Source organism: Paroedura picta, chromosome 4 (genome assembly GCF_049243985.1).
Source record: "Paroedura picta isolate Pp20150507F chromosome 4, Ppicta_v3.0, whole genome shotgun sequence".
Taxonomy (NCBI): domain Eukaryota; kingdom Metazoa; phylum Chordata; class Lepidosauria; order Squamata; family Gekkonidae; genus Paroedura; species Paroedura picta.
The window spans coordinates 104058679-104074834 of record NC_135372.1 but is presented as its reverse complement, the minus strand read 5'-3'; the positions used below and the strand labels follow the sequence as shown (position 1 = coordinate 104074834).

The window sequence follows — 16156 nt, the reverse complement described above, 5'->3', positions numbered from 1 at the left end:
CAAACTGCGGCCCTCCAGATGTCCATGGACTACAATTCCCAGGAGCCCCTGCCAGCGTTCGCTGACAGGGGCTCCTGGGAATTGTAGTCCATGGACATCTGGAGGGCCACAGTTTGACTACCCCTGCTCTATGGCATCTACAGGCCTCCTACTCACAAATTTCTCACTCCCAGCAGATCCACAGGAGAGAACAACTGAAATCGCTTCTACATCCTGCAACAGCTGCCTCCATGTTATGGTTAACTCTACTTTGGAAAATTGTAGGGAATAGTCTGTTTTAGGCCACCACACATGACAGTTGAACAGTAAGAGCAGTCAGTGAACCAAACTGAAGAAAAGACAACAGGAAAACTAAAATTAGCCAAAGCTGCCTCAAGCTACAAGCCACTAGGGGCTTTGCTGATTTCTTACTTTTAACTTGTATCATCTCTATTTATAATTTATATTTAATTGATTTTCCCTCACCCCATATGTGACAATGAAAAACTATCAACACTTGATAGAACAACTCATACTCTATCCTTGGATGTAAAAAGGCTAAAAGCTCTCTCTCTCTCTCTCAAGAGCCAGCTTGGTGTAGTTGTTAGGAGTGGCAGTTTCTAATCTGGCAAGCCAGGTTTGATTCCGCGCTCCCCCACATGCAGCCAGCTGGGGGACTTTGGGCTCACCATAGCGCTTATAAAGCTGTTCTGACTGAGCAGTAATATCAGGGCTCTCTCAGCCTCACCTACCTCACAGGGTGTCTGTTGTGGGAAGAGGAAAGGGAAGATGATTGGAAGCTGCTTTGAGAATCCCCCTGGTAGAGAAAAGCAGCATATAAGTACCAACTCCTCCTCCTCCTCCTTCCTCTCTACCATTTATATGGGTCAACTGACCAAATAAACATGCTACTGTTGCTTCTCTCTCTCTCTCTCTCTCTCTCATATTCATTCATTCATTCACTCACTCATGTATACCTTTCCCTTTCTTGTTGCAATTTAATCTCAGGTAACACTGGCTTAAGCTTTTCTTTCTGTGTATAACCAGACTTAATTCTTCCCGTACACTAGAAGCAAAGATTTCCACCAGTATGCAGGGTTTCATTGAATCATAAAGTTGGAAGGATCAATAGAAGAGGCCTTCCAGTCCAACCCCCTTCTCAATACAGGATCACCCTAAAGTATACGTAATATGTATCTGTCCAGGCGCTGCTTAAAGACTGCCAGTGACTGGGAGCTTACCACCTCCTTAGCCAGCTGATTCCATTGCTGAACTATTGTGACTATGAATATTTTTTCCTCAACCATAAGCCTGGTGGAAGAGCTCCATTTTCAGGGCCCTGCGGAAAGCCAGAAGCTCCCGCAGGGCCCGCAGCTCCTCCAGGAGCTCATTCCAGGTAGGGTGGAATACTGTCAATGTTTATGTTATTGTGCTAGTTTTTGATTTACTGTTAATTTTAACCTATCATGTACACTGCCCTGAGCCATATTGGGAGAGTGGTATAGACCTCCTCCTCCTCCTCCTTCACCCCTCCCCCTTAGCAATGGGGGTAGGAAGGGGAGTTTTTGCTTCCGCCATGTTGTGATGGTTTTAAGTCTTTTAATTGGAGTTTTAATGGGGTTTTAAGACATTGTGACCCGCCACGAGCCGCTTAGGGAGTGGTGGGAAATAAATTGAATAATAATAATAATAATAATAATAATAATAATAATAATAATAATAATAATAATAAATTGAAGTGGGCTGTGCAACTTTTGGTTTATGCATGAGAATAAGCACAATGTATAGCACTACTAGATGAAAAGCTGGATGCCACAAACATAATTGATTTGCAGGAGGGCATTTTGGGCTGGAATAAGATACGACACACAGTTATTGGGCATAAGCCACAGCTTTATTACCTCCCCATGGGAGGGTTAGCACAGCATGGGAGAGGGAGCCTGACCTAGCAGTCAGTAGACTGCACCAAAAACCCATGGCTTTCAGAGGTGGCTAGGTATCCGCACCGTTCTCAGTCGGGAGAGCAGATTCCCTTGCCTACTGAAGTCTGCCCTACAGGAGGCAACCTTTGTGGGGGGGAGTCACCAGGTGCCCACCTGCTTTGCTGTCTGGCAACGAGCCCCTGGCCTGCCAGCCAGGTAAGCTGCGCTCATTTACATGCTGGCTTATATGGAGGCCCTGAACCCCAGGGAGTCTGATCACCCACCAGACTCCCTGCCAACAGGCTCTATCCCATGTGAAACCCTCAGCTGTAACCAAATATTAACCATGAAACATCCACCACAGACACAGCCTAGAGGCTGTTTACACCTCTCATAGGGTGGGAGGGAGGGAAGCTGGTCCGCGGCATGCCGGGCGAGGAGGCTGGGACCCACATGTGTGGTGCCTTTATAGGCATCTTGGGTCCCACCTGCCTTGTGTCTGGTTCTATGATTCTCATATAAATAAAAGGTGCTAGAAAATAATCTTCACATGAACCAGTGTGCCATGTAGAAACGTTCTGTCTACTCACACTAGCAGCAGGTGTTCTAGGCAGAAACCTTTGACTGCCACCTGTAATCTTTTAACTCAAGTTGGCAGAGAATGTACCTGGGATATTTCTCATCCAAAGCATCCATTCTTATACTAAGCCACAGCCTCATATGATTAGAATTTCTGGAGGTGTGGCTTCTGCTCAGACTTGGCATCAGTGAGATGAATGAAGGCACAATCTGTAACATCAGTATCAGAAATAAATATTCCTGTGCTTAGAAAGCAAAACACTGGAAGCAATTTTCCCTCTCCCTGAACTGTGTGAAAGAACGTGACTGGGTCCATGCCAAAAGAGAAAAAAACATCGGGCAACTACAACATTAATCTTTGTCTTTTCAAGGGCTAAAACTCCAATACATTGTAAGTTTTTTTCATATTGGGGTAGAGCGAGGTCATATGTATGAAACGTTTCCTGTGTTTCCATAACAAGCATTCAGCAGGCACTTCATTGGCTGTCCATCAGTTATCAGTTTAAGGTAGTAACCATCACAATGAAAATCCTTCATGGCCTTGGATCCTCATATGCATAAGTTTGCCTATCTCACATGTTCTGTCACCACAACTTCACACATCGCAGCAGGATTTTCTAGTTGCCAACCTGCAAATAGGCAAAATCAATGACTCATTCTGTGTAATCTGCCTTGAATCCAAGTGAGAAAGATGGACTCTAAATGAAATAACTAAATGAAAGCATTCAGAGACATTGCATTACTGTCTTTGATTTTTCCTGTATGCAAAACTGCATTGTCATTCATACATAATGTTGGGAAAATGTGCAAACATAGAATACATGCTTGAATGTTACCTTTGGATTTCTGTTCCCAAGGGGGAAAGCCGGTCTTCTTTAATTAGTACTCTACAGCATTTGAAAATGAGTCACAACTGAATGAGAGTGTCGCTTTTTTCTGCTTTTGCATAGAGGAACCCATATCCTTCCTTGATCACAATGATCAATTGGATGCATCTCAGGCCAGAAAGTGTAAGAGCTCCAATCTTCACAGCATTTCCAACACAGCAGTATTTAGTGTGAAAAGTATCACCTGATATAGACATTCATATAACCTTATGATATAAACCACTATAATTGCAGGATATGGGAAGCTAGAGAATGGTGGTACTCCAAACAATCGCTAATGTCATTGAGTCAATTAGGAGTGGAGAGACTTTGAAAAACTAGACTGGTGCTTCTTCAGTTGTTTTAACTGAATTTCACTACAAAATTATTAATCCCAATGATGTATTGCTCTAGAGCAGGGGTAGTCAAACTGCGGCCCTCCAGATGTCCATGGACTACAATTCCTATGAGCCCCTGCCAGCATGAGCCCCTGCCATGGGAATTGTAGTTCATGGACATCTGGAGGGCCGCAGTTTGACTACCCCTGCTCTAGATGGACCCTTTAATATTGTTGTTGTTTAATTATAAACTCTGCATGGCACAAAGACATTCAAGACTTATGGAGTTCAATTCAAGGAAAGATAGAATCATAGAGTTGGAAGGGGCCATACAGGCCATTGAGCCTAACCCCCTGCTTAATGCAGGATCAGCCTAAAGCATCCAGGATAAGTATCCTTCCAGACACTGCTTGAAAACTGCTGGGGGGGGGGAGCTCCCCACCTCCTTAAGCAGTTGATTCTAGTGCTGAACTTCAGTTTACCCATCAGAACATCATGGGGAACCTTGTCAAAAGCCTTACTGAAATCCACTGAGTTCCCAATAAGCCCACCACTCCGTCAAGAAAAGGAAAACAGGTTGGCAGGAACTGTTAAAGACAAATCTGTGCTGACTTTCCCAGATCAACAAATTGTTCTGCAGATGATTGCAGATCACCCCCTTTAAATCTGTTATCTTCCAGGCAATTGAGGTCAGAATCACTGGTCTGTAGTTTGAAAGTTTAAAAGTTCAAGGAATGTCAGACATAAGAAGATGATAGGCCTCTCTCTTAGCAATAAGTGCAATCTAAGCTGTAAGCTGTACCTAAGTGAGGTTTAATGTCATTCAACCAGCAGCTTTTCTTTTCACTCCCACGGATCATAGTTTCAAGCCTACCTTGAGAACACTGTATTCCTCAACGAACACGCTTGGATCTGGAGCAAACAAGCTCACAGAAGCTGTATGATTCTACCATCTGCCCTGGATCCATTGTGGAGACTTTCTTAGAAACGTACAGGTTAAAAGTTTAAAAGCTTAAGGTTTCATTCATAATTCACGTATCAATAAGGCTTTGATTCCTGCCAGGGGGAAAAAGGAGCCTTTATCTGGAGTGCATGCTGATAAGGTTACTGCTGAGATACAGTTCAAGACCTGTTTAGGTTTTCTTTGTAGGACTGTCTTTTAAGAAGCATGGCTCCTGTGAGTTGGTGAAAAGCTAGAGAAACTACTCTGTTTGGGGTCACTGGTCTGACCTTTGCCCAGGTCAACTGTTGTCAAAAGTCATTACTGTCATCTCCCTGTTCACTGGCCTGTGAAGAATGAGCCTCTGGGTCTCAGTTGATTCGTAGCATGGACAGATGTCCATGGAATGGTTGCTGTTTTAGCTGTCCAGGCAAGCAATGAACTGGTGGCTTCTAGAACTTGAGCTGAAGACCTTCATGTGGGAAGTGGAAACATGTTTTACTTATATATATGCATCAACATCATATGGAATATAGCAAGACAACATGAATGCCACCAGAGACTGATCCTACATCTATCTCTCCTCTCATTGTTTTAGCTAATAAGTCAGCAAAATGGGCATTCCTCAGAAGAATGCAGATATAATAAATCAGATATGATTTAACTTGCTCCTTGGATTCCATTAGCATTTGAGGTTGAGTAGAATCATAGAATCATAGAATCATAGAGTTGGAAGGGGCCATACAGGCCATCTAGTCCAACCCCCTGCTCAACGCAGGATCAGCCCTAAGCAGCCTAAAGCAACCAGCTTCGATTTAATCCCTGCCAAAAAGCCTAGCCGCAAACACATATACACACAATGCTCTTACCCCCCCCCCCAACCACACACAGTATTTCTGGAGCTTTAACTTGAAGTTGTTTTGTCTATACTATTAATTTATTCTGCACTCCCATACTGCACACTTTAAAAGAAAATAGTTCCAGCTATCCTCCCATTGAAACAGGCTACATTCCTGGCAGTACTCTGCCAGTATTTAGTAGCAGAAATAATGTAAAGACTGTTTTGCTACTGACACTGCATCAGGGCTAACACAATCATACTCTGAAATGGTTGTCTAGTCATGCCTTTTTCTTGCTGTGTCTTCTCCAGAATCACATTGCCTACCTGTAGTTGTACACTATCATCATGCTTGCCCTTAGCACACTATTTCAATTCACTGCTTCTTATGAATGAGTATTATTCTGGCAGCCTCTAGTCTGTGGCCCCAGATGGAATGGTGGAGATTAGAGCAGAATGTTCTGGGCTAGCAGATGCTGCTGTTAGTTGATCCCTTGGCTTTACTTCATGACAGTGAACCTTCAGACCCATTCCTTCCATTTTAAGGGGTCAGACTGATACTGAAGGGATTAATGTAATTCCCCCATACCTCATGCCACTTGTGCAGCTGGTCCATGCTGTTCAGCTGTTACTGTTTTTATTGGCATAAACAATTCTTATTTCTACCAAGTGTTCTGAACATTTTCAGTATTATGAAACCTCCAGTTTCTTTTGATAGTTTTAGCTGCTGTCATGCTGAATGTAGCCTTCAGGGTTTAATCACTTTCTGACACTATATGATAGATAAGAAAGAGCTACTGTGCAGTTGGGTAGGAGATCTGGAAGGAGACTTCTAAAGCAGTGGTCTCCAACCTTTTAATCACCGGGGACCGGTCAACACTTGACAATTTTACTGAGGCCTGGGGGAGGGGGTAGTCTTTTGCCGAGGGACGTCGCCACCGCCACCTGAGCCCCTGCTCCGCTTCCTTTCTTGCTGGCGCCCCTGACTTCCCACCGCCTGCTGGGGGCACTGCCAGCAGCCACTGCACAGTGCCATGCCGAGGGCGAGCCCCAGCTGTGGTGGCCACCGGAAAGCACCAAAGGCAAGCCTGTGGCAGAGTGGCAGGGCAACCCCCGAGGCAGCAGCCAGGGACGAGGACGAGGAGGAGCCGTGGCCCAGTACTGACTGATCCACGGACCTGTCCCGGTTCCCGGACCAGGGGTTAGGGACCGCTGTTCTAAAGGATTCGGGCAATTGTTGCCTGTTTCTATAGATATAGACCATGAACAAGTATGGGTTCATTTCTTTGTTAGCTGTTCCCTAAAAATTCCATAACACATCTTGTTGGCCCAGTAGTCATCCCCTTTTAGCCATACAAATGTTTGACCCAGCTTACAGTGAATGTCATTGCATGATGATTGGGGGAGGGATACTCATAATCTCATTTTTCCCCTTTTTGTGGATGCAGGCCGTTCAATGTTGTTCAGCCAGCACTACAGGGAAAAAATCTGTTTGGACATGGTTATAGGAAACTTCACTACCATAATGTCTTAGTATGGTACAAAGTATAACATAGATATCAGGAAAAAATTTTTCACAGAGTAGTTCAGCAGTGGAATAGGTTGTCTAAGGAGGTGGTGAACTCCCCCTCGCTGGCAGTCTTCAAGCAAAGGTTGGATACACACTTTTCTTGGATGCTTAGGGCTGATCCTTCGTAGAGCAGGGGGTTGGACTAGATGGCCTGTATGGTCCCTTCCAACTCTATGATTCTATAGCTTTCAAGTTCATATATATTGTATAAATTTGCTCTATTTCACTAAATAATTATCACCTCTATGTTTTCTATATTTTTCTGGGAAGACTATAGTCCTGTTCACTGGTTAAAGAGCTAGTTTGGTGTAGTGGTTAGGTGTACGGACTTCTAATCTGGCATTCTGGGTTCAATTCTGCACTCCCCCACATGTAGCCAGCTGGGTGACCTTGGGCTCGCCATGACACTGATAAAGCTGTTCTGACTGAGCAGTGATATCAGGGCTCTCTCAGCCTCACCCACCTCACAGGGTGTCTGTTGTGGGGAGAGGAAAGAGAAGGCGACTGTAAGCCGATTTGAGCCTCCTTCAGGAGAGAAAAGCGGCATATAAGAACCAACTCTTCTTCTTCTTCTGAATCCTGCTATCTTGGTGAAATCACATCTAAGATATCTAGCTCAATAGTTCAGTGAAAAGCTCTGGGCAAAGTGACAGGGAAATTAGGATATAAAACACACAAACAGAAAAACTGTTTTTACCAGACTGGTCTATGAACAGAACACATAATAGGAAACCATTTTGGTAGTGTTTAAAGCAATGGTTCCCTCCAAACCCTGTTGATATAGCAATTAGTACCATTTCAGTATGAGATCTATGCTGTGTATATAAGATCACCCTTCAGTAACTGGCATTAGCATGTTGTTCATCTATTCTTTGCAGAGACCTTTGAAATTCACACTTGAGTTGCTGGAACATTGCTTCTATGACATACTGCTTCCCTATGAGGTATTAACTCCCCTCTTGAAATTGAAAGATCTACATACAGAACATTTCATAGATGGCAATAGAGATATTCAACTTTTTCTCATCAACTGACTGTGAAATGCTTGTGATGCAGGGTGGTAAGGCAGCCAACATGCTGTCTGAAGTTCTGACCATGAGGCTGGGAGTTTGATCCCAGCAGCCAGCTCAAGGTTGACTCAGCCTTCAGTCCTTCTGAGGTTGGTAAAATGAGTACACAGCTTCCTGGGGGGTAAAACATTAATGACTGGGGAAGGGAATGGCAAACCACCCTACATTGAGTCTGCCAAGAAAACGCTAGAGGGCATCACCCCAAGGGTCAGACATGACTCAGTGCTTGCACAGGGGATACCTTTATCTTTTATCACACCCTTGTAAGCTAGTTGGCTTCAATTCTATTCAGGACTGCAATGTTAATATAGTAATATGGCTCTCTTCCAAAATTACAACTTTACTTTTCTGAAATATTACATGTATTTAACAGTAAAAGCTTGTCATATCTTGTTTTTATTTTTTTTCATGTATAAAATACAAAAGTTTTAAGGGTTTTCTTCTTTCAGATTTCAACAAGTAAAGCTTCTTTCTGATTGTGATTAACAATGGAATGGTGGGAGGGGGACTGCAGATGCTGCCTATGCCCTTTTAGGCATTCAGCTGAATACTAGAATGGAGCCTGTGTAAGTACAATTGGATCCACATAATGCCCCCTTCACATGACTGGGGATCTTGTTTTGCAGGGTTTTCAGTAATTGCAGGTAGACTGTTCAGATCTATAGTTGAACATATGTTGACTGGGTAGAACCCTCATCTCTGTATCCACATATGTTTGCTACACACTATATGAAAATTTGAACTAGGCAACATTTATATATCTTTAGTATCCTTTCCGGAGCCTCTTGTGGCACAGAGTGGTAAGGCAGTAGACATGCAGTCTGAAAGCTCTGCCCATGAGGCTGGGAGTTCAAGCCGGCTCAAGGTTGACTCAGCCTTCCATCCTTCCGAGGTCAGTAAAATGAGTACCCAGCTTGCTGGGGGGTAAACAGTAATGACTGGGGAAGGCACTGGCAAACCACCCCGTATTGAGTCTGCCATGAAAACGCTAGAGGGCATCACCCCAAGGGTCAGTCATGACCTGGTGCTTGCACAGGGGATACCTTTACCTTTAGTGTCCTTTCTATTTTCTGCTCGCTGTTGCTACTGATGGTAAAGAAGGACATTGAATCTCAGCATGTTCTTTGAAATTTTGGGGAAGAATCCAGATGGTGTTGAATTTCACTCAAGAAGCATTTATTCTATGTGTAGAACCTAGATAGATTTGGCTTGATTTAATGTCATCAACCTGTTTTTAGTGGTTATATTTTGATGGCATTAGCCTGTTTTTTAATTCCTTTATTTTATTATCTTAGTTGTAGGCCACAGGTGGATCTCTGGAGAGATGGTATATCAATTATCCAAACAGCAAGGGGAACATGTGAAGGTTGGCTTTTCCGAACCTCAGATTAAGCATACCAGAAATCATACAGCCAGAAAATGATGATAGTTTCTTAATCCTTCTCAGAGTCCATTTATTCCTATAATGTATCCAGAGTTTGACATCATTCAATTAATTTCATTTGGCTTGGACATAAACATGGACAGCATTTTGTGAAACTGTGTACATACCAAAGGCTGAGGATCCTATCTTTACTTGGGTTTTAATCTAATACTGCATCATTATTTATTTATTTATATTTTATACCACCCTTCTGTATGACTCTGGGTGGTTTACATAAAACATTGTAGAACCTTTGATTTGAGGAAACTGTAAGGGGGAGAGGAACTAAGAATGTCCCGAGGTTAGCAAAAGGTTAGCAAAGTCAAACAAGAGAAGTAGAAACCACAGAAACTACAGAAAATGTCCCAAGAAAGGAACCTGAGTGGTTCCTGCAGCACTCGGCTTAGTGGGGTTGACATAGGCATTAGCTCACCCATTGCTTCACCCCTCACAAATGGTATCAGCACAGGAGTAGACAGTGAATTGACACAAACAGCCATGGCTGATGAGGGATCTGAGCTGCTAATTTCCACCAGGAAATTTCCCTGTCAATTGAATGGCCAACCAATTTCTACAATACTTAACAAGGCATTATTACACAACAGTTTTTCTCACTGCTGACTAATCATTCAGTCTCTTTATGCAAAGGGTGTGTTTGTGGTTGATGGCAGGTTAACTATTATGCATCGCTTTACAATGGCAAAATGTTGCATGAGAAAGTAAGAAACATGGTCCTTTGGGCCAAACATCATTGTTTTTTGTGAAGTCCAAATCTATCGTATAATTCATTCCATCACATTAACCAACTTCAACTCTTCCCATTGTGCAGCTCCAGTCTAGAAAAGTAATAGAAGCTGGTGCTTCAGAATTGCCACAATTAAAAATGGACTTTTGTGACATACTTTGGAAACACTTGTTTTGGTGGTCATTGCACATTCTTTGAAGGGCAAGCATTGTCCTTTATGTTGTCTGCCTTTGTATGCAACTCCCTTGCTTGAGTTGTAGGACTCACCTACAGTGCTTCTAATCTTGGCTAGTGGCATACTACAGTGTGGCCTGCCCTGTATGTGCCATGGGTGGACCAGTGTTCTGTGAATGATCTTTTCAGGGGCAAGACAATGGATTAGAATACATTCTTCCCAATTTTAAGATTCATGGGCATGTTGCTAATTGAAAGTCAATCTGACTCAGATAGTTACCTCAGTGGTTAAATGCTGGAAATCTTTTCACTTAGCTGATTGCAAATCAATACTTATTGCCCAGGTCTATAATGTCACCAGCCAAAAGGAAACATGGAAAGTACATTTAAACTTTCATATAATCACAGTCAAAATTCCAGATACCAAGGATCCCTATAATAGCAGTCAGGCATTCTTGTTTCCTGATAGGCTCCAAAATTGGTTACAACAATGTAGTACAAAAATTTCAATCAAAGATATCACCAAGAAAGAGCGATCAACCGTATCTTGGGATAGTTCTGAGACTAATTAGCCAAGTATTTGTGGCTCATGCCTCTCACCACAACCAATCTTTATACTTAAAGTCATGAAATAGGAAGCACAAGTCAAAATGTAGCTTTAGATGGTACAGTTGGCAGTAGTGTTCCTTCTAATGGGAGTTATGCTGTACCTGTAGCTTTGCTTGGACTCACTCCATCTGTAGCTTTGCTTGGACTCACTTAGGTGGAGAATATGGATTGATGTTTTGTATATTGCCTAGTCAGTATGCATGGCTCCTGTGTCAATGTTTGTACTTTGAATGGGCAATAAGAATTGATCTGCCTGTGTGTAATATCCTGAAAGCTACGTATTGAGCACAGGGAGGTTTTAAAAAGCTCTTGTTGTGGATTTTGTAATGAAACACAGTAGATTCACTCAATTTTTTTTTATTGAGGGGAGGGGAAAAGACAAAATAAATTGCATTTTATTTTTAAAGTGTTAGACAGTCTTGAAGATACGAAACCATGCTGATATATTCTTGACTAATTTTTTTCTTGTGAATATTGCGCCTATCAGTTGTATTTCAGGTCTGTTTTTAGTTTTTATATATTATTAATTTTAAAAAAGAAATCTAATCAAGCTATAAACCTTTGCATATTTTCTGCATTTTTCACCGAATGGGTATTAGATGTAACCCGCCACGAGACTCCTCGGGAGTGGTGGGCTAAAAATCGAAAAACAAATAAAAATAAATAAATAAATAAAATGTGTATAACCACACACTTTCTCAGTTAAATTCACATCAATTTAAATGGAAGTGACAGTTAGATTAATTATGCATGGGGCAAGAAGTCCAGGCTGGTGGCAGCAGGGGAGCAGCCCCGCTCCCCCCTGCTGCCACTGCCACACAGCGTGGCGGGCTCTTCCAGCCCCGGAGTTGTGTGTGTGTACACATAACATTGGGGCAGTCTGCATGTGCTGGGGGATTCCTTCGCCCATGCGTTCTCAGATGCATACTACTCTGCTGCTAGAAACCAGCAGCAGCCCGGCACAGCTGCTGCCGTGCATAATCATTCCAAGTCCATAATGCTTGACAACCTCCCTGTTTTAGCAGTTCCATGGAAACATCCAACACAGGATGTTTGTATAGGATATATGATTTATAACTGGTAGACTGTGCTTGTGTCAGTTGTCACAAATTGTACAGGCTCACCTTAGAGTGTCTGGCACAGCATGCTCCATCTTGTCATCTCGAATAATCACCTTCCTAGCAATGGCAAACTACCAAGATGAGTTTTAAATAAAAGTGGAAAAGTTGTTCTACTGCTATTTTATTGCGGTTTAATGATTTATTGATGTATCTTTTACAGGTTGTTTTATTATAGATTGCTGGTTTTAATTGTTTGGATATGTTTAATAGATATATTTATTTATGTTTCAGTTAATATCCCGCCGCTTCCAGCAAGCTGGCTCATGGCGGGTCACACTAAAAACCCCAATAAAATATACAATATTGTCCCATTAAAACACCCATTAAAAACATAACAAAGACATAACTATTTCATCCTTGCAGCATGTCTGCTTCAGAACTTACAGCTTCTTGTTCAGAGAACACTATGTTTTGTGGGTGGCTGAGGTTTTATCATCCATCTTCAACCTGCTTCAGATTAAAATAAACACTGTTACACATCAGCTGCTCTCTACTGGTCTTCTAAAGTAATCTGCCCACCCCGCTGCTGTAGCTCTCAGGTTAGTGATAATTGCTTCAAGACATTTCAAATCTTATTAAAGTTCCTCTCCTAAATTTGGCAGAAGAATCACGAGTTGTTGCTTTAAGGGGAATGTGGGGGAATAGAGGGGAAAAGAGTGTGAGAGAAGAGAGGGAGAACAGGAACCTTTAGTGTTACGAGGAGGAAAAAATAATTTTACTATCAGCCTCTGGCAATCTGGTGGTGCTGTCTGAGAACAATTTACCTGTCAGCACCCATCAGCATGGGGGAGCTAAGAAAAAAGATGCCAGCTGTATTTGTGAGGGGAGTGTGGCGGTAGAAAAGGTGAATAGCTGATGAAAGCTGTATCTTATTCACTCGTGGTTTGACATAGGTGGGAGAGAAGCTCTCTGTGGGCACTGAGCGGTTTTACACAGCAAGCCTCCACAGGTCAACTCAAGACTCCTTCTCAGGTCTGTTCAATGGGAACTGACTCCAAAGAAAGTAAGCCTACAATAGCACTGTTAGTGACCTGCTTTCAGATTACTGTTGGAGATAGATAAGGGACACAAGGTAACAAGATGAGGAGGAGAAGGAAGGAAGCTGCCATCTATATTTAATGCCTTCTTACAGAGGTCACTTATGAAGACTATTTTAATACCATTTTAAAAACTCTGAGTGAACTACACAGTTTATATTATGGCTAGCAGGTCTCTATCCCCCCCCCCCCCAGCAGAGAGAAGAGCTGGGAAAGGGGAACCATTTTGGATGCAGCTTCACTCAATCATCTTGAGGGCTAGAGCTCTCCAGGACAGACTGCAGCTACTTTGTTTTTATCTTGAGAACCAGTGCTTCTGCTGTACTCCTATTGCTCTGTGATTGTCTTTCGACGTGGATAATGTAGTAAGGGAATGGGTGGTAATGTATTAACAGTACCAGGGCAGTGGTTAACTGAAAATGCAAGATTATGGCAGGACTGGAATCTGTTAAAAATGACCCATGCACTGTCTCAAGATTTTATGGAGAGTCTGAATTAGGGCTGGTTTCCCCCAAAATATGCTCCCTGCATGGTAGCTTTAATTTCCATAGTATCTAAAAGAAGCTAGCATTGCTTGGAAAACAGAAAATTAATCCTCTTGGACTATCTGTTTCTCTGATTGATCTGTGGTAGTTCAATGTGTGGGTTAAGTCCAGATTTGAAAGTTTGTGCCCAGATCTCTGATCCCTGTAGATTCTCTCTCTGTTCACCATGTCTTTCTCAAACTCCTCAGACTGCAGCCTATTCATCTTTGCCCTTCTTAGACTGCTGACATATAGCAAATCTCTCTTAACAATCCATCTAGATGTTCCTTCCAGCATTTCTGTGGCTGGCTGACTGGAAACTTGCAGCACTTTGAGGGTTATAGCACCCAAAATAGCACACCAGCTCTCTTAAGGGTGAGAAATTAAAACAAGTAAAGACCCATAAAGAAAAGAGGTGTATTTCAAGCCTAAAAGAAACCTTTGTAAGTCGTGTGTCTCTCCTCCACACTCCTTGCAAAAGGTACCACGTCAGACTAACCATACACAGGTGAGATACTGTCAGCAATGCTTCTGTGCTAGTATCTTCTGAAGCCTCCTTCCTACCCACCCCGATACAAACAACAGATGCCTTCTGATAATTAATGTCCAACCTTCCTGGCTCATCTAACTAATGAGCATACTACCTTGGAAATGCAAGTAATGTGACATTACTCCTTTGGCCCGAGACCGGATCTCCAAACTCCAACCCAATCAAATAACAAACAAGAGAAGAACTCAAAATCCATGAACAATCTAGGCCTGATTAACCGCTAGGTCTAGAAATATCTCCTTGCTCTTTAAAGGGAGGAAACCTCCCACCCAGTGCTCAAACAAAACCAAATCTTGTGTCCCTGTAGCATTAGAAAGGGCAGAGAGTGGGTGGTAATTTGGGGAGAAGACTATTTTATGTAATAATGTTGTGACTGTTTCTGTAAACTTGCTATGGTATATTTGGAAGTTATAGCTACAATCTGTAGCCAGAAACCAGGCAAAAGTTATCTACTCCAATAAACAATGTATTTGATAGTGCAGTCTTACATTTAAAAAACACAATTTTCTGGGTGTTAAAATGACTTTTAATAGACTTGACTAGGAAATCTAAGTAGGCCTATTTAGGATTGTACTGTTAGACTGTGTGTGGCAGCCCTCCAATAAACAAATTGTTTCATGAAATATGTGCAGGTTGGGTAGAATGGAGGACAAAGCACCAGTGCCTTTACTGGTTGTGGTATTCAGTTCTCCAGTGATTTAATCAGTCTGATTCATAAGTAATGGTCTTTTTCTGACCAACCTGCATTCTGACCTGTCCTTACACAACCTTTGGGCACTGCAGCCCTTTTCACTCTTTCTGTCTCAAAGGGCTGTGTAAGTAGAGAGAAGGTGATGTCTGAGTAAATTGACCTTGACAGAAATCTATAACCCCTGGTACCTCTGAGCTATGGATGTATGAAGTCAGAACTGAGCAGTAGCATTCTGAAATCTCTTCCACAGCCCTATCTACATTCTGAACATTGTATACATTGTGGATTAGATACATTAGAATCTTCTTGGGATAGAGCATATACTATACCTAGAGTTCAAATTCTGCAGTCAGAACAGCTGATGCCATATCTGATTTTCTGGGAACTGACATGAACCCAAATCTCTGGTGTGCTCCTCTCAGAGCCTGGCTGAGTGATAGCCTTAAACTCAATTAATAGTAATTGTCCTCCTTGAAGTGAATCCTGGGAACAGAATAAAAATTATAAAATCTGATTATTCAATACCACATCAAAGGATTCTTTTGGAGAAGCCATGATAGCTCAGTTTATTTAAATCATTATTATCTTCTGAAACATTCTTTGTGACGATGGAAGAAAACTGGGCTGTCATCTGCCTCATTCTCCTTAAGCTTTATCTAACTTCCCTGAAATACTGGGGTGGTGCATGGAAGCCCTGGTCTGTCTTCTGTCTCTGCCATAGGCAAGTTCTCTGCTTCCAGCCAATAACTATAAAATGAGAACAGAAGTGAGTAATTTACCTCTCAAGATTGTAATGAATGATTGTTGTATAGACTGTGCCATCAGAGTTTATGATACCTTAGAGTAGCAGGAAGTCAGGTCCCTGTCTGAGGATCTTAAGTGAGAGCCAGCATGGTGTAGTGGTTCTAGAACAGTGGTCTCTGATCTGAACAACTGGGTTTGATTCCCCACTCCTCTGCATGCAGCCGGCTGGGTGATCTTGGGCTAGTTATAGTTCTCTTAGAGCTGTTCTAGCAGAGTAGTTCTCTTAGAGCTCTCTCAGTCCTACATACCTCACAAGGTGTCTGTTGTGGGGAGAAGAAGGGAAAAGAATTTATAAGCCATTTTGGGAAGTGAAAAGGCAGGGTATAAAAAAACAGCTCTTCTAAAACTGAACACAGAACACAATTGGGATGTGTAT

General features: G+C 42.4%; 1 protein-coding gene and 1 long non-coding RNA gene across 11 annotated transcripts in view; one reads left to right on the top strand and one right to left on the bottom strand.

Annotated features, from left to right (window-relative positions):
- Positions 1 to 16156, top strand: part of PLXNA2 (plexin A2) — a 479995-nt gene that overhangs the window by 110604 nt on the left and 353235 nt on the right. The window lies entirely within an intron of this gene.
- Positions 12607 to 16156, bottom strand: part of LOC143836070 (uncharacterized) — a 122328-nt gene continuing 118778 nt past the window's right edge. For 6 of the 7 annotated variants that reach the window (XR_013230494.1, XR_013230490.1, XR_013230493.1 and 3 more), the window contains 2 exons: positions 15306 to 15459; positions 12607 to 12624 (listed from right to left, as the gene is read on the bottom strand). This is a non-coding gene — a long non-coding RNA (uncharacterized LOC143836070). Of the gene's footprint in view, positions 12625 to 15230; positions 16041 to 16156 lie in introns of those variants that run through there. The other variant, XR_013230496.1, reaches the window with a different exon arrangement.